Source organism: Cervus canadensis, chromosome 9 (genome assembly GCF_019320065.1).
Source record: "Cervus canadensis isolate Bull #8, Minnesota chromosome 9, ASM1932006v1, whole genome shotgun sequence".
NCBI classification, from domain to species: Eukaryota; Metazoa; Chordata; class Mammalia; order Artiodactyla; family Cervidae; genus Cervus; species Cervus canadensis.
The window spans coordinates 75,467,657-75,484,936 of NC_057394.1; the positions used below are offsets into that span (position 1 = coordinate 75,467,657).

Sequence of the window (17,280 nt, forward strand, 5' to 3'; positions counted from 1 at the left end):
TTTGTTTTTATAGTAAGCTCTTAATTATCCCAGGACAGGTAATTTATTTCCATTAGCTAATTTAGGACAGGGACAGGATAACTTTATAAGATATTAAGTAAGAAATCTGAGATTATTTCCTATTTTGGCCCATTCAGAACAATATATAATTTGAGTCCTCAGCCAGTTCTCACTGACATAGGTGGTGGAGAAAAGGAATATGTAGCCTCAGATATTAATACTGGGATTTATATTGCCTCTGAAAAATCTTTCTCTGTTTTCTTTTGTTCACCATCAATATGTGCCATAGGCATTCCTTCCAAGTTCATATATAAGCGGGCAGCATGCAAACAGGGGTCAGCTGGGCAAAACTTTTTTTGCTGTTCTACCTGTGAATCTTTGAGTAGATAAACAAGTTTCTGAAAACTTTCCCTGCTGTTTTTCTTTTCTAGGGAATACTTTCTAAAGAACCAACTCACTTCTATTTCCTCTGAATATGTCATGAACTCAGAGGCCCCTGTAATAGAGGAAGTTTGCCACTGGCTAGATCTTTTCCAAGATAGGAGACAAATCCTTCCACACAGATTTATGTCAATGCAATGGACATTCGTTCATCTGACTTACTGTCATCTTCTTACTTTCTCAGGCTGGGCTGCAAAACACAGTTTTACTCATAAAAATGTGCCAGATTCACTACCCTATGGAATATGTCTGAGGAACGTGTCCTCATTTCTAAATGTAGCCCTGGCTGCCAAATACTGAGGGCAAGGCCTCTGTCAGCCCGAGGCAGGTTTCCCACAAGGCTGTGCAAAGGATGAAGGATCAAGATGTCTAACCCTTTATTGCTTGTCAAGACTTCTATATACTTTTAGTAGAACATTTCCAAAGTTTGGAATATGGGCCTCTACCTTCATCGGACTATTTCTGTCTACTCATCTCACATGTCATTTGCCTAGGGGGAAAGTGAAGAAAGCTGTTCATGGTAGCTGCCAGTATAAGTGAGACACCAGAACTGCTCAGGGCTTAAACTGAGCATAAACGTCCTTGACAAAGAGTCAGATATCTCAGTCTGAAGTTGGGTCAGAGATGCACATACAGATGATATGCCCTGTGCAAGTGTCACCTTTTTTAATTGACACAAAGGTATCTTTTGCTCCCCAATTTGTGAGTCCTTTAGATGGTGAATGCCAGCCAAAGAGGATATTTTTTTCCTAATTTTTATGAAAACATCATATGGGCTAGTGCAGACTGTGACCTAAGGGGACAGTCCAGGTTTGGTTGACAGAAACAGAAAATCCAGGGACCAGATTATAAATTCGGATAGCCAGGTTGCCAAGGCTAAGAATGGTATTTAAAAGAAAGCAAAGCAACCAGTTGAAATTCTGGGGCTATTCTGGATCTCTGTTCTCACCTTACATGAGCAGGTCAAGTCCATTTCTGAAGCCAGTGACTCATAAGCAGCTTCTGATTTATGCTTAATTCCCAGACTTGTGGGTGGGTGGAAGGGACAGGACAGGGTGATGCAAGGAGTTATATTCTGGGCAGGAAAGTATGTGTGGGGTGGGGTGTGGTCTAGTCAGCTCCATTGGGTCTGTTCTCCATAACCAGTATCTATATCCTCATCTCCCTCCTGAGCCCCAGACACTTGTGCCTGACTGGATATCTTGGCATCTTAAACTGCATGTTCCAGTGCACCTCAAACTCAGTCTTGAATTTTACCGTCTTCTCCTATTAATATCATAGTGAAAGACACTTTCAGTCAACTCATCATTCAGCCAGAAACCTGGAGTCACCCTAGTCTTATTCTTCTCTCTTAAATTCACATGCGTTGTCACCGTGTCCTCTCCAGCCTGCATTTCTAATGAAATGTTAACTCATCTCCTTTGCATCCCTAATGCTACTGCTCTGAGTGAGCCATCTCTCATCTCAAATGCAGCCTACTAGCTAATCTTTGGGGGCTTCCCAGGTGGCACTAGCGGTAAAGAACCCGCCTGCTAATGCAGGAAACTCAAGAGATGTGGGTTTGATTCCTGGGTTGGGAAGATTCCCTGGAGGAGGGCATGGCAACCCACTCCAGCATTCTTGCCTCGAGAATCCCATGGACAGAGGAGCCTGGTGGGCTACGGTCCATAGGGTCTCAAAGAGTTGGATATGACTGAAGCGATTTAACATGCATATGAATTGGTCTTTGGTATCAAATACCCCTCATCCATTGTCTAAAATGCAAACAGAGTGACCTTTTAAAAATTTAAATCTGATTATGTCTCTGTTCTTTGGGAAAATCCTTCTGTGTCTTCAGTTTTTCTGGGGGGTGGGGTGGGGGGGGGTAGAAACTCAAATTTCTGTGCATGTTAGACAAAGCTGTTCATGATTTAGCCCTGCCCACTTCTCATGTCTCTCTCTCTTTTTTGTCTACTCCATCTTTTACTCAGTATTCATGCCGCATCAAATTACTTTGGGATTCTTTTTGAATCATTCATGCCTTTAACTTAAAATTCTGTCTTCATCACATTGATTCCCTTTGCTAGGTTCTCAATACTCAGGAAGAGTCCTGTTCTTCTAGCAGTTGTCACATTAATGGTACTTATGTACTTCTTTGTTTTTCCTTTCACCAACCTTGAAGCAGTTTGAAGTCCAGTCTGTGTCACTTATCTCAGTAACCTAAGTGTTTAGCACAGTAACTGAAAATTATAGGCATTCATTAAATGTTCATATTGTAGTATATTCTAGTTATTTCAGTAGGGTCTCTTTTCTACTGTGGAATAATAGGAGTTGCTACTCAGATACATTTAGGCTAGTGTTTTGGCAAAGTTTTAATACTAGAAAGGAAGATGTATATACATTCACACCACAAAAAGTTTTGGGTTTCAGGATGTTAAAAATTGAAGCGTTGTCATGGTGAAGACTTTCAATCTAGGAGACATTTCTAGAGGAATTTTTTTCCACCCAGGTCAGATTTCTGGTCACCCCCTTTTTTTTTTCCTCTGAGAGAACTGGGGTGTGGGTATCATGCTGTCTTTTCCACTGCCACCTTCTTTATTTTCAACTGTTACATCTTTCAATCCTTAACGAATGAGAAAGTATTTTGCAAGGATGACTCTTGCAAGTTTTCTAAGGGTTTCCTTTGGAAGTTGTGAGGTAATGAGCAAAGGGGCTCCACATAAAATCCTCCTATGAATACTTTTTATTTTTCCCAAAAGAATGTTGGAAGGAGATAAGACAGGTGGTGGGTCTCATATGTTTATCTATACTTTGGAGGTCACCTGTATTCGGTGAATTTCCTGGAAGCTAACAAGCTAAGAAAGAATTAAGAAATAGCTGGGGGCTGTGTAAGAGCTGGGATGGAACAGGAGCTAGAAATTTGACATGATCCTATGCCTTAGTTGGAGGAGACATAGCAACAGAAATGGAAGTAAGGAGAAGCCTCAGTTGATGATGCTACAGGAGATATCCAGCCTCTCCTTCCTTCCTCTCTGCCATCATTTCTAGCTTAACTACTCCATGGATCTTTGCTTTGGTCCACAGTGGGGAAGTTCAGAAGATTTTTGCATGGTCAAAGGAATGATGAGAAGGACACTGAAACATAGCCTCATCCAGCAGCTATGGGGAAGCAGAGTTATTTTGGCCACCAGACTAAGGTAGTAATTCCCAAGGACTCTCTGTATGTAAATAGTGGTCTAGCAGATATACAGTAGATGCTCATTATTGTTCTTAAAAAAGTAACACCCTAGAGAATAAGACACTAGTGGTTATGTTGTATTTCATGATTAACTATGACTAACTATTCTAGGTCCTTCCTTTTTGTCCCCTGTGGATTTAGAAAGTATTTACTGGAGCTAGTACATACAGAGCCACATCTGTGTAAAATGACATCTGTTTCAGGACCACAGCCCAATTGTGGAGTTGAAAATATGCAGTCACAAGCCTCATGTGGCCACTGCATTCCTAAAGCCCGGGCTAGATGTGTCTGCCCATGAGATCACCCCAGCTACCAACCAAACATATTTCTCCTCTGAATTATTGAAAAGTATTTTAAAACATGACGTATCTGAAAAATTCATGGCTTTCGTTTGGTTTGTTTTATAGCTTTTACTGATTACACACGTTTCCTCTATGGCTTGAGTGGATAGCAGCATGGGCTGTGGTGATAAATCCTTCCCTCTGCAGACCCGTGTCATGTATACACCCCGGCCAGAGTTGCACACCAGGTGGCAACTGAAAATGAGTTGATATCTATGGTAAGATGGTATTTAGAGAAAATACATTTACAAGTAAGACAGGATGTGCATTTCACAGTAGCGATTTTAAAAGTACACGGAACGAGTCAGTTGGCAAATATTATTCAGTGCCTACTCTGTGTAGAACCTTGTGAGGGTTGCTGTTTTGGTGTTGGGCAGCCTGGATGTAGGGCTTAGAAGTGTTACTAATACATCATCTCCTATAAAACTGGAAAAAATAACGATTTCCTAAGTTTTTAAAGGTTTCTCCACTTTTGATTTTCTGTGTTATGAACTTGGAACAGGGATTAAAAACATTTTGATCATCAAGGATATGTTTTCTGCGGCTTTTTGAGTAGGGCATGTGTGAAGTGACCCATGAAAGACAGCATCTATTGGCACAGCCATTGATTAGGTGATCTAGATGGATTTGGTCCATAAACAACATAGAAAGGTCCTAAGGACTTTAAACGTCCAGGAAAGTCTCCATAAAGATACACAGAGTGTAGAAGTGACTGTGACTTTCTGGTCAGAAATGTCAGTGTGTCCTGAGGTACACATTCTTTAGTAACTGCAAAACTATTCCTGGAGAGTGAACGGGTGATAAGTTAGTGAACTAGGCCATCATCTACCCTCTCCAAATAGCTACAACCAAAGATGAAATTTCCTTCTGCACAGTTAAGATCATAGGACCATACCTTGGCGTCCCATACTGCCTCCTACTTTCATGAAGCAAAGATGAAGTTTCCTAGTTTTCACAATATTTTACTGGAGGAAATTCAAGAGGCAATTCCACTGCAAGAAAGAACACTGTGAATTGGCCATAAAGTGTTTTGAAAGACTTGACATGGCTCTTTTAACTGCTATAATATCAATATCTTGGCAGATTTAAGGAGGAGCCACGTGTAGGCAGTTTTCTGTTCCCTAATTTTGAAATTAGATTTCTGTGCTTATCACTGAGGAAGACCAGCAGTGAGAAGGCTGCTGATCACTTGTGGGGGTGAGGGAGCAGAGAGGCAGTTTGATTGAATAATTCACAACAATAGGTAAAAATCTGAAAGTCCTTTAACACTCTCAGGAATATTTGCATTTTTAAAAGATTCTCTCTTGGGACTTCCCTGGCAGTCCAGAGGTTAAGACTCCATGCTCCCACTGCAGGGGCCTCCAGTTGGATTAGTGATTGGAGAACTAAAATCTCACATGCCACATGGCGCCGCCAAAATAAATAAAATAAAGAGGTGTTATCTTAAAAAAAAAAGATGCTTTCTTAACCCAAATAAATCTGTATAAATCTGTGAGGGTGGTGGGGGTGTAATTCTGACAGTATAACACAGTGGGATAAAAACAAATCCAGCAATGCACAGAAAGCTATTTCAAAGATGGGTGAGGGATACAGAACTCTGGAGACCAGCCCCTTAAATGGTTCCTGCTTTCCCCCAGCCTTTTTACTGATTTTCTCAAAGCCTTAAGTGTTTTCTTAATGGATCCCAGGCAGAACTTAAGGCTGGAGAAAGAAAGAATGACTGGTAGGAAGCAGAAGGTGGAGAGGACATGAAGATAGGGCAAGTGGTTCTTCCTGTATTCTGGTCATTGTAAGTTAGAAAACATCAGGGTTTTACAATGGTTTATTATAAACACGTCTGTGTGTGGATTGATTTGGCTGTAAAAACATCAGAAGTGTAAAAATAATGACAGACCACAATGGAGAAAATAAGCTTTGCTCTTTATATCAAGCACTTGGAAAATATTTAGCCCCATTGCTCTCTTGGGCTGGATTGATACTGCCTGTGAACTTCCTTCAAGAAAAACACAACCAGTTTCACCATCCGTTTTTATTAACTCCACTCCACATTCTCAGAGGAATCTTTGTGCATTCCCTTGAATATCAGGACTAAATTTGTTTCACCCCCTGTGGAACTGTCTTACTGGATGTAATTTTCCAGGAAGTCAGTTCTGCTCTCCAGGACCAGTAGGAATACTTTCCTGTGACTATTCTGCCATTGTTCTGCCTACTTTGTTTTAAGTCTCCAGACATTATTTCCATAATAAGGGAAAAAAATTTTTTTCTAGTGGAATAACTTTAGGGCCAGCATACTTGCTGTGAGAGGTAGTGAGTACTTAAATCTATCTATCACATGTGGGCTGAGAAACTCTTCTTTGGCTAAGATAGAGGTAATCAAAGAGAGTTGTTACTTTAATGGGAATGTTAATGCCATAGAAAAGGAGAATGAGCCAGGAGATTTGGGCTTGAATTAAGCATGAGGGAGGAGGAGGGGAAGAAGGATAAAGATTAAAGACCTAGAATGTAAAGTTAAAAGCTCTAGGTCAGTGCTGCCCATAGAAGTATAATTTGATCCACATATGTAACTTTAAGTTTTCCAGCCTCTTAAAAAAAAAAAAAACAGTAAAAGGAACAAATGAAATTAATTCATTTAATAATATGTTTTATTGAAACCAGTATATTAAAATGTTGTCATTTTGATGCATAATCAATGCACAAAAATTACCCTGAGATGTTACTTTCCTTCTTAAGTCTAAGACCTTTAAATCTGCTGTAGATTTTACATTGGCAGTGTGTCTCCATTCTGACCAGTCACACTCCAAGAGATCTGGTGGATAGGGGAGCTATATGAAATAGCCAGGAGGAAAGACATGATGGTGATCTGAATCACTTCATTTATTTATTTATAAATGAATTGTTACAAATAAGTAAAAGTTCTTATGACATGTAAGTTAGAGCATTAACAAAATAATGAGAGAAAATAATTAAGAGAATTACCTAACTTTGGACAGTTATCTTCAAGAAATAGATTGGTTAAGGAAGATTTATGTGACTAGGGTAGAATTTACTGAGTTAGACTTTAGGTAGATATAAAGGGGTCAGGGTTTATCTTGAATTGCAGGATGAACCTGAAGTTCATTCAACAATGATCTTGGTTTCCTTAAGGTAAGTGAGAAAAACAGCTCTGCCCTGGAACAAGAGTGGAAATAAAGGTGAACTCCGAAGGTGATGACTCTTAAAAACCCCATGAACATGTAAACCTAACAAAGAAGGGGATTCAGTGTCCTAAAGGTAAAATGTATAACTGCTTCCCTGAGGTTAAGTGAACCCCCAAATCTCCTTTCTGCGATAAAGTAAATTGTATCTGTATGAAGTGCTTTGTTAATTGTGAAACCCACATACAGACATGGCTTATTGTTATTGGCTAGAGAAAGGACTGTTCTGTGGAGAAGAGTTATTAGGAACATCTAATGGAAAATCCATCATACCAGCGCATCATTAAATCTTGGAAACTTGCTCCCCTGGGCAGGTGGCAGAGAGTTAGTGGAGGTAAGGGAGGGCTAACTTTCTATTGGGGGCAATCTTAGATTTGTTTTATCAAAACATTTATTGCCCATCCTTAGAAACTTCAGCCCATTACTCTCATTATGTATTTAGTGTGAGGGCATATACTACTTCATAATTATTTTTTCTCCCCCTCAATGTGGGCTTTCAGTGGCTTCATAAAAGTGATAAATGGCTCTTCTTGGACACACAAAATAGAGATTGGCAGGCAATTTAAAGTTAAGATTTCCCAGCAGACCCATCACTACCAACAAGATCACCTACTGACTCCCATGTACTCTGAGAAATGTTAAAATAAGGCTAAGATTTTTATGGTCCCCACTTTCTGCTGCCCCAAAGGCTTTTCTGTGCTTCATTTCTTCTGTGCCAGCTACAGCTGTGTTTTCCCAGTTGTGTTCCCTAGGGGTACACAGACATACCCTAAAAGCAGTCATTTCAAGTGCCTCTAGGTTTTGCCGAGACAGTTGCGTGAGAAAAATTATTTGCAAAATGGCTTTGGAAGACACAAAAGCATTTTATATCAGGTGACAGCTGGAAATCAGTTCACTCAGAACCCTATTATAAATAGCCTGTTCTGCAAATACTCCCTGTAATGATAATTATAGCACTTTAAATAAACAATAGGGTTTGCTCTCACATAAGTCCATTTGAGCTTCACCACGACCTTGTCAGAGCATTTGAACAATTCCATGTTTCTGTTGCAGGACCTGAAGTTCAGAATCTTTGAATGACTTGGCCAAGGTCACACAGCTGATATTTAATACAACCAGCACTCCAGTCCCACATCGCCTCCTCCTTTTTGTAAGTTGTGTTTTCCAGGCCATGCAACCTGGAAGCAACATACTCATTGTAGCTGCTCATACATACCACACTCAAAGTGAGCTTTTTTGAGGCTCCCATTTATTGTAATTCCACCTCTACAATTTCTGCCAACAAGTCTTAGGGTCTTTTTTCCCCTAGAAATCTTGGTGGGGGTACGGTTTTGCGGGGGTAGAAGCTCACGTATGTTTGGCACTTGACTTGTTGGCTACACGGTGGTGGCAGGTACAATTTTTATTATTCTATGATCCAATTTGGAATCCATGATGTCAACTATCACGCCCATGTTGTGGAGCAGCTGAAACTCTCCGAAGGTACTGAGGCTGCCCAAGCACTGTGCTCTCTCACTTGTCTGGTCTAGCTCTAGGCTATTCCCTAAAGCAGCTCAGGGTTCCAGCTGAAAGATCACCCCTTGAGTGGGAGAGTGACCTTTGCCCCACCCCCAGCATCCATTGTTACAAATGCTATTAAACACTGCCCTCAACAGAGTCTTTAAGGAAACTGCTCTTTTTTTTTTCACTCCCTTTTTGTATCCCCCTGTCCCTGGAGGTCCATAAGTGCTAAACCAGAGAAACATCCAGGTAACAAGCCCCCACAGAGTTCAAGCAAAGCTGTCTCGCCTTTGAATGAGTTATCTCCCTGAATACCCTTAGATCCTCCAGCCAACAGGCTCTGTGGGGCCTACCCTGCCCTTCCTTCCCACTGGGCAGACAAGTCCACAGTTTAGATTATCAAGCTGAGATCTCTACATTCATAACTGCTAAAATGATTTTTCCAAACACTCCATTTTCTCAGTATTCTTTATGAATATCTAGCAGATCGAAATCAGATTTTTCTGCCTGAATGTCAGGGTCCTTCACCAATTGTTCATTTTAGCTTATTTTTCATGCCCCAGGACATCAGAGACAATTTGTATGTAATAGGCATTTTCTACAATTATCAGTGGGTTAATTGAGTAAACTAATGAGCTCTGGATGACAAATTGGTGACTGATTTTTCTTTCTCAGACATATATCTAGATTTTTTTTATTTTTGCTTAAAAAATTATTTTTCAAAATGTGTAGCTCATATTTATCATCAGCATCTTTTCCATCTTTTCTTTATGAATCTGTATAATAACATTGTTGGCAAGGGATTGTTAGGGTCTTTTTTATTAATGAGGGAAACCACATTAATTAACAGAACACTGTGTTGGTTATTAATCAACCCAGACCTCAAGTTAAACAAAACCTGCTCAAGAGCTCATAATCTGAGGAAGGTTAGAGTAATTTAGATCTGTAAAGGGACATGCAGATACTCACATAAATACATAGTGTCTTAGTGTTAAAAAAAAAAAAATCATCTAAACTTTGTGTGACCATTAGTGCAAGTGGTTTTGTGTGGTTTAGAGTTTAAGAATGAGTCACGAGAATTGCATATTCAGAGAGGATATGGCCAGGTTAAAAAATAAGTCAGCACTCACTTCCTTTTTGGAGAAACTCCAAGAAGGAAATGAGATTTCCAACACTCTTGCTATGAGGAGGAAGAAGCTGAGGTTTGGTTGGGGCTGATGAACCATTACAACTCTCTCCTCCAGATTTGAAATCACCTGAGAAATATATACAGGTGTCAGAAAGAGATTATAATAAAAATGTTGTCACTGATAAATCTAAATTGGAGACCATGTCTTAGACCTAAAATTGCTTTCCTATTTCCATCTTCCTTTTACCCTGAATGGAACTCACTTGTTGGTCCCAGATAGATCAGCTGGACATTCCCAGGCCTCCTGTGCTGAGGAGAGAAGGACTGAGGAAGGGTCACCAGTCAGTTCTCAAGAGAAACAAGGAGAATGGGCTGCATATGCCTAGTGACCCTTTCCCCTACCTCATCAATCAGATAAATCCAAGAATCAGCAAACTTTTACCATAAAGGACCAGATAGTAAACATTTTAGATTTTGAGGCCTTACAGTCTTTGCTGCAGCTACTCAGCTCTGCTATTGTTGCAGGGGACAGCCATAGACAATGTGTAGATAAGTGAGAATGGCAGTTGTGTTCATTTGTTAAGACTTCAAAGTACTGCAGAATGTGTGGCTTGAGCAACAGAAATGTATTGTCTTTCAGTTCTAGGGGCTGAAAATTTGAGGTCAAAGTGTAGAGAGAGTGGGTTCCTGAGGGCTGTGAAGGGAAGAATCTGCTGTGTGCCTTGGTTCTGTCTTCTGTTGATTTGATGACTATCTTTGGCGTTCCCTAATTTGTAGAAGCATCTCCCTCATCTGTACCTTCATCTTTACCTAATGTTCTCCCTGTATACATATACCTGTCCAGATTTCCCCTTTTTTATAAGGACACCAGTTAAATTGGATCAGGGGGCCCACTCAATTCCCATGTAGATTAAGGCCACATTTTGAAGAAACAGGAGTTTGGACTTCAACATATAAATCTGAAGGAGATACAATGTTGTATTTTATATACATGTTATGTGGCATGAAATACTCTTCTCCTTTTTTCCCAACCATTTACAATGTGAAAATATATGTGAACTATACAAAAACAGGCCCTGGGCTGTAGTTTACCAGCTTCTGAGATAAGACACTCCTCTAGAGGGGAGGATTAAGTGAGGAAGAAAAAGAGGGACCAAAGTGTTCCTCCAGTCCTAATCCCTCCAGAGGGGTGAGGAGGAGTTCCCTGCTCTCTGTGGAAATATTAGCAACAGGATAATAAATATCCATATTATATAGCCCAAAGGACTGTGGCTAGCTTGGAAGCAGATTATATTCCAGGAAGAAAGGGAGACATTAACAAGGATGATGGAATTTAAAAAGCAGGCCAAAAATAAGAGGAAAAAAAAGGAACAAGCAGAAAGATTTTAAAAATTAGAAAGATTTGCAAGTGTAACATGCAGTCTTCAGTTTATAGCATTTAGAAAACACAGTAGGTCTTATAAGAAACTGATCAACATGGTCAAAGTAATTTAATGACAAAGAGTAATTCAACTAAATTCACAAGTAGGAAACATGGAGAGAAAGGTAATGCAGAAGTCTAAATTGAGTTTACAAGAACCTGACTTCAGCTATGGTTGTAGAGTGAAAAGAAAGGGTTAAGTAGAAAACAATCTCTGTTCTAAAGACTCTAATTCTTGTCTTTTTTGAAACCTCTTTATTATATGTTCTTAGAATATTTCTTACTCTTCATTTTAGAAGAAATGCAAGTAAGGTTTTGATTTTCATTGTAAAACTTGTTTATGTAGATAATCCTTTTAGTCAGCAATCTGCTTTAGGCCCTTAATTTCTTATGATTTCTTGTAATTTTTTTTGATTGATCTTAGTCTTTAGTTTCTAGTGGTTTGCTGTATAACTTTATTCCAAGCTTTTATGAACCAACTGCTGATTGTTGGAGGGGGTTGTCTTAAAGGACATGCCACCCTCACCTGCCTTTCACTGTAATATCAATACTTGATAAACTCTGCTCAAATATCAACCCATATGATAAGAGAATGTATATACTTTATCTTTTTTTTACCTCCCTCTTGAATTGCCTTCGTAGATTTGTAATTTAACTGAGGCATCTGAGCTTTAATTGAGGGTCAGTTTTTTCTCCAGTGGGCTTCCCTGGTGGCTCAGCTGGTAAAGAATCCTCCTGCAATGCGGGAGACCTGGGTTCAATCCCTGGGTTGGGAAGATCCCCTAGAGAACAGAAAGGCTACCCACTCCAATATTCTGACCTGGAGAATTCCATGGACTATGTAGTCCATGGGGTTGCAAAGAGCTGGACACGACTGAGTGACTCTCTTTTTCTCCAACAGCCATAGAAGAATGGGGCTTCCCTGGTGGCTCAGACGGTAAAGCGTGTGTCTGCAATGCTGGAGACCCGGGTTCAATCCCTGGGTTGGGAAGATCCCCTGGAGAATTCCTGTATCTTTTATGACACTCCTGTTAAAGATTCAATTGTATTATTTGGTGCCAGTGTCTGAAAAATTAATAAGTTATTTCTAGACTTTAACACTAGAAATAAGATAATTTCTCTCTGATGAACTGTTTCCTTTAAGACATGGCATTAAACTTTTCAATATTCACTTTGCTTTGCCTCTTCAGAGGCTCAGATACAAGTCGTGCGTGCGCTTGATTCCAGTGGAGAAGCTCAACCTGGGGTTTTCAGTTCAACTATTTCTTTTTTCACTTTGTAGTTTGGATCTTTTTGTTACCAATTTGCTTTAGTGGTTTTATTACATAGTGCCTTTTATTGCAAAGACACACAGTTTTTCTGAATGTAAGTAGGATATAAAAAACGACTTGGCACTCATCACTTTGTCCAAGCAGATTATCCTCTGATAGATATTTTTGTGACCTTAGTAACCTAATTTTGAACTGTGGTATTGGAGAAGACTCTTGAGAGTCCCTTGGACTGCAAGGAAATCAAACCAGTCAATCCTAAAGGAAATCAGTCCTGAATATTCATTGGAAGGACTGATGCTGAAACTGAAACTCCAATCCTTTGGCCACCTGATGCGAAGGACTGACTCATTGGAAAAGACTGTGATGCTAGGAAAGATTGAAGTCAGGAAGAGAAGAGAATGACAGAGGATGAGATGGTTAGATGTCATCACTGACTTGATGGACATGAGTTTGAGCAAGCTCTGCGAGCTGGTGATAGAAAGGGAGGACTGGCATGCTGTAGTCCATGGGATTGCAAAGAGTGACTGAACTGAACCGAACTGAATACCATCTCAAGTTACAGCAGTTTTTTTTTTTTTTTTCTTCTACAGATTCCTTAATCAGTGGTTCCTCTTCTGAGATGCTAGATTTGTTAAAGTAACAAATACATATTGGAATGCAGAAGTATATCAGTTTTTTTAAAAAAGGAAATTTTTTAGTTTAATTATCTCTCTTTGAAAGAATGAAAAAAATATTTAAATCATTTTATTTAGTTGTGTTCGTTAGGATTGTTTTGCTTGAAACTGTCAGAAGCTTAACCATGTAAACATAAAAAGGAATCTCCTGACTCAAATAATTTGAAAAGCCAGAACTTATCTGTCTAGCTTTAGGTATGTGGTTAGATCCAGGAGCTCAAAATAAGCCTCACTTCTCTCTCTGCTTTACCAAATTAGGTTTTGACTTTATTATCGGGGAGATATTCCCCACAATGTAGGAAAAATGACTAGCAACGGTTGTGTTCTAGGGACTTCCCTGGCAGTCTGGTGGTTAAGACTTCACCATCCAATTCATGATGTATGGGTTTGATCTCACATCAGGGAGCTAAGATCCCATACGCCTTGTGGCCAAACAACCAAAACATAAAACAGAAACAATATTGTAACAAATTCAGTAAATACTTTTTAAAAATTGTGTACTGGCAGCTGGCATTCCTAATGAAAAAAATCAAAAAGTCCCAAGGAGAGCTTTTATTGGCCTGGCTTAGATCATGTGACAGTTAGAACTGGACATGGAACAACAGACTGGTTCCAAATAGGAAAAGGAGTATGTTAAGACTGTATATTATCACCCTGCTTATTTAACTTATATGCAGAGTACATCATGAGAAACATTGGGCTGGATGAAGCACAAGCTGGAATCAAGATTGCCAGGAGAAATATCAATCACCTCAGATATGCAGATGACACCACCCTTATTGCAGAAAGTGAAGAAGAACTAAAGAGCTTCTTGATGAAAGTGAAAGAGGAGAGTGAAAAAGTTGGCTTAAAGCTCAACATTCAGAAAACTAAGATTATGGCATCCAGTCCCATCACTTCATGGCAAATAGATGGGGAAACAGTGGGAACAGTGGATGACTTTACTTTTTTGGGCTCCAAGATCACGGAGCCCAAAGATCATGGATGGTGATTGCAGCCATGAAATTAAAAGACGCTTACTCCTTGGCAGGAAAGTTATGAGAGCATAACTAGACAGCATATTAAAAAGCAGAGACATTACTTTTCCAACAAAGGTCTGTCTAGTCAAGGCTGTGGTTTTTCCAGTAGTCATGTATAGATGTGAGAGTTGGACTGTAAAGAAAGCTGAGCACCAAAGAATTGATGCTTTTGAACTGTGGTATTGGAGAAGACTCTTGAGAGTCCCTTGGACCACAAGGAGATCCAACCAGTCCATCCTAAAGGAGATCAGTCCTGGATGTTCATTGGAAGGACTAATGTTGAAACTGAAACTCCAATATTTTGGCCACCTGATATGAAGAGCTGACTCATTTGAAAAGACCGTGAAGTTGGGAAAGATTGAAGGCAGGAGGAGAAGGGGACGACAGAGGATGAGATGGTTAGATGGCATCACTGACTCAATGGACATGAGTTTGGGTAGACTCTGGGAGTTGGTGATGGACGGGGAGGCCTGGCGTGCTGCAGTTCATGGGGTTGCAAAGAGTCGGACATGACTGAGCGACTGAACTGAACTGAAAGAGCCTCTTGATGAAGTGAAAGAAGAAAGTGAAAAAGTTGAGTTAAAACTCAACATTAAAAAAATGAAGATCTTGTCATCTGATCCCATCATTTCATGGCAAATAGATGGGAAACAAAGGAAACAGTGAGAGACTTTATTTTCTGGGGCTCCAAAATCACTGCAGATGGTGACTGTAGCTATGAAATTAAAAGACACTTGCTCTTTGGAAGAAAAGCTATGACCAACCTAGGCAGCATATTAAAAAGCAGAGACATTACTTTGCTGACAATGGTCCATCTAGTCAAAGATATGGTTTTTCCAGTAGTCATGTATGGATGTGAGAGTAGGACCATAAAGAAAATTGAGCGCTGAAGAATTGATGCTTTTGAACTGTTGTGTTGGAATATTGGAAGGACTGATGCTGAAGCTTAAACTCCAATCCTTTGGCCACCTGATGCATAGAACTGACTCATTGGAAAAGACCCTGATGCTGGGAAAGAATGAAGCAGGAGGAGAAGGGGATGACAGAGGATAAGATGATTGGATGGCATCACTGACTCGACAGACATAAGTTTGAGCGAGCTCTGGGAGTTGGTGATAGACAGGGAAGCCTGATGTGCTGCAGTCCATGGGGTTGCAAAGAATTGGATGTGAATGAGTGACTGAACTGAACTGAACATGTATAGCTTAATAAAAATTAATTTTTAATGCCTATGTGCCCTACATCGGTTAAGCCACCTTAAAGGAAAAAAGGCAAAAACTAAACCCAATTCATTCTTAGTTAGATATCATCATACAATCATTAAGCCCATATTATTTCTATAGCACAGTGAATCTCAAATATTTTTGTCTCAGGACCCTTTGGCTCTTAAAACAGTTATCAAGGACCAGAGCTTTTGTTTATATGGGTTATAGCTATAGGTATCCACTATATTATAAATTAGAAATTTTCTATATTTGAAATAAATTTTTAAAAATAATTAAAAATTTTTATTCTAATTTCAAATATGCATGCATGCATGCATTTATGCTCCATCATGTCCAACTCTTTGCAACCCCATGGACTGTAACCCACTTGACTCCTCTGTCCATGGGATTTTCCAGGCAAGAACACTTGAGTGGGTTTCTCTGCCCTTCTCCAGGGAATCTTCCCAACCCAGGGATCGGACCCGCATCTCTTGTTTCTCCTGCATTGGCAGGTGCGTTTTTTACCACTAGCACCACCTATCTATAGAAAGCCCTATATTGTCACAGAGAATATTAAAAAAGATATATACTCAGGGTTGAGATTTAATAAAATCATTTTGTTTCATCGAGGCTATCCTTAAGTGAAACTTGCATGGTATTTTTCCCCAGCTTGTCCATACCATTGACGTGTACGGAGTCTGTAAGTATCAACAGTTTAACTTGGTGTTTTGCACCATCTATCTGTATAAGTATTGACATAGTGAAAAGGGCAAATAATATCTTATCATTAGACAAAAAAGTAGTTTTGACTTCACAAACCTCCTGAGCCATCTCAGAGATCAGAGGGAATCTGTGGACCACACTTTGAAAACTTCAGCCTTGTAAGAATTGAAATAAAGACTTTTTTTAGATCAACTGTAAAAGAACCATGAGATTGAGCTGCTGTTTTGGCTCATCCACTGATTTTTATTTGCCATTTTTGTCTTTTTTTTTTTTTTTTAGTCACACCTCATGGCTCACAGGATCTTAGTTCCTCGAACAAGGACTGAACCTGTGCCCTCGGCAGTGGAAGCACAGAATTCTAACCAGTGGGAAATTCCCTGTATCATTTTTGGTGATACATGTCAAACTAGACTTAAAATATTCTACATTTCCTTAGAGAGTTGTGGGGGAAGTGTCGATTTAAGAGAGTCAGGAAATATTGATCCTTGGGAAACTTGTTTGCCAGAAAAATTTAAAAATTGTCTTACTTTGATTTAAAATGTTTTGTTCCTTAGCAATAATTTTTAAATTTATTTTTAATTGGAGGATAATTGCTTTTCATTGCTTTGTTAGTTTCTGCCATACAACAATGTGAATCAGCAATAAGTATACTTATGTCCCCTCCCTCTTGATCATCCCTCCCACCTCCCACCCCATTCTACCCTACTAGGTTGCCTTAAGAATAATTTTAAGGGATATTAACATTTGGGTATTATTTTTGTAAGTATGCAAAACCATAAATAATTTTTCTGGTTTGTAATAATTTTGTCCTACTGTGTATGAAATTGCATCTTTATGTAATGACTGTGGCTTTTGTAAAAAACATTTGTGAATTAATTCAGTATGAATTTTTAGATTTTTATTTAATTACAAAGGGAATTTTTCTTTTTTTTTTTTTTTTTAGAAATAGAGAAACCCCAGGTTTGGATTCCAGCTATAATACAATTTGCCAACTAACTGATGTTGAATTTTTAACTTGGCTTCTCTATTCATGGAAAACTGGGGACATTTTGTACGAAAAGTACAATGGTATAATAAATGTGAAACAATGCTCCACTTGCCATATAAGGGCACTCAATATTCGTTTCCTCTTTCCTTTCCACACTT

At 39.3% G+C, this 17,280-nt stretch overlaps 1 long non-coding RNA gene across 1 annotated transcript in view; it reads left to right on the forward strand.

Moving 5' to 3' along the window:
- Positions 1-16,741, forward strand: part of LOC122447089 — a 142,520-nt gene extending 125,779 nt beyond the window's left edge. Inside the window, exon 4 of the long non-coding RNA XR_006271127.1 lies at positions 16,414-16,741. This is a non-coding gene — a long non-coding RNA (uncharacterized LOC122447089). The remainder of the gene's footprint in view (positions 1-16,413) is intronic.
- The last annotated feature ends 539 nt before the right edge of the window (positions 16,742-17,280 follow it).